This window comes from Triticum dicoccoides, unplaced genomic scaffold (assembly GCF_002162155.2).
Source record: "Triticum dicoccoides isolate Atlit2015 ecotype Zavitan unplaced genomic scaffold, WEW_v2.0 scaffold60437, whole genome shotgun sequence".
NCBI lineage: Eukaryota > Viridiplantae > Streptophyta > Magnoliopsida > Poales > Poaceae > Triticum > Triticum dicoccoides.
The window spans coordinates 1-1,070 of NW_021285511.1; the positions used below are offsets into that span (position 1 = coordinate 1).

A 1,070-nucleotide genomic window follows, 5' to 3' on the forward strand; every position below is an offset into this window, starting at 1 on the left:
GGGTGGAAACCGTGGAAAACTCGTCTCCGTGATTGAGCGGGAGAGTAAGTAGTATAGGACATTATCCATTGTTAGGGAACGGTTGTAATGGTAGTGAGAATGTAGAATCGTCTTTGGAGCGGACCTGGGAGTGGCAAGCATAAGGGACGAAGACGGGGAAACATGTCGGATGCGATCATACCAGCACTAAAGCACCGGATCCCATCAGAACTCCGAAGTTAAGCGTGCTTGGGCGAGAGTAGTACTAGGATGGGTGACCTCCTGGGAAGTCCTCGTGTTGCATTCCTTTTATAATTATTTTTTGCGCCTTGTGACAAACATATCGCACGTGCGCGATATATATTAATCCCGTTATATTATTTTTGACGTTTGCGATATGTTTAAGCTCGATGCTCATTGCTCGCGCGTCTTGGGGCGGCTTTGTGGCGCGAAGAGCGCTTTCTGAAAGGGGTGGAAAAAACTCGTGTTGGTGCGGTATGGAGGGAGGGGTGGAAACCGTGGAAAACTCGTCTCCGTGATTGAGCGGGAGAGTAAGTAGTATAGGACATTATCCATTGTTAGGGAACGGTTGTAATGGTAGTGAGAATGTAGAATCGTCTTTGGAGCAGACCTGGGAGTGGCAAGCATAAGGGACGAAGACGGGGAAACATGTCGGATGCGATCATTCCAGCACTAAAGCACCGGATCCCATCAGAACTCCGAAGTTAAGCGTGCTTGGGCGAGAGTAGTATTAGGATGGGTGACCTCCTGGGAAGTCCTCGTGTTGCATTCCTTTTATAATTATTTTTTGCGCCTTGTGACAAACATATCGCACGTGCGCGATATATATTAATCCCGTTATATTATTTTTGACGTTTGCGATATGTTTAAGCTCGATGCTCATTGCTCGCGCGTCTTGTGGCGGCTTTGTGGCGCGAAGAGCGCTTTCTGAAAGGGGTGGAAAAAACTCGTGTTGCTGCGGTATGGAGGGAGGGGTGGAAACCGTGGAAAACTCGTCTCCGTGATTGAGCGGGAGAGTAAGTAGTATAGGACATTATCCATTGTTAGGGAACGGTTGTAATGGTACTGAG

At 48.1% G+C, this 1,070-nt stretch overlaps 2 non-coding genes across 2 annotated transcripts; both read left to right on the forward strand.

Moving 5' to 3' along the window:
* Nucleotides 1–167: 167 nt before the first annotated feature.
* LOC119347199 lies at nt 168–286 on the forward strand. The gene has a single exon (XR_005168188.1). It is a non-coding gene; the product is annotated as a 5S ribosomal RNA (ribosomal RNA).
* A 367-nt stretch (nt 287–653) lies between these two features.
* LOC119347200 lies at nt 654–772 on the forward strand. The gene has a single exon (XR_005168189.1). It is a non-coding gene; the product is annotated as a 5S ribosomal RNA (ribosomal RNA).
* The last annotated feature ends 298 nt before the right edge of the window (nt 773–1,070 follow it).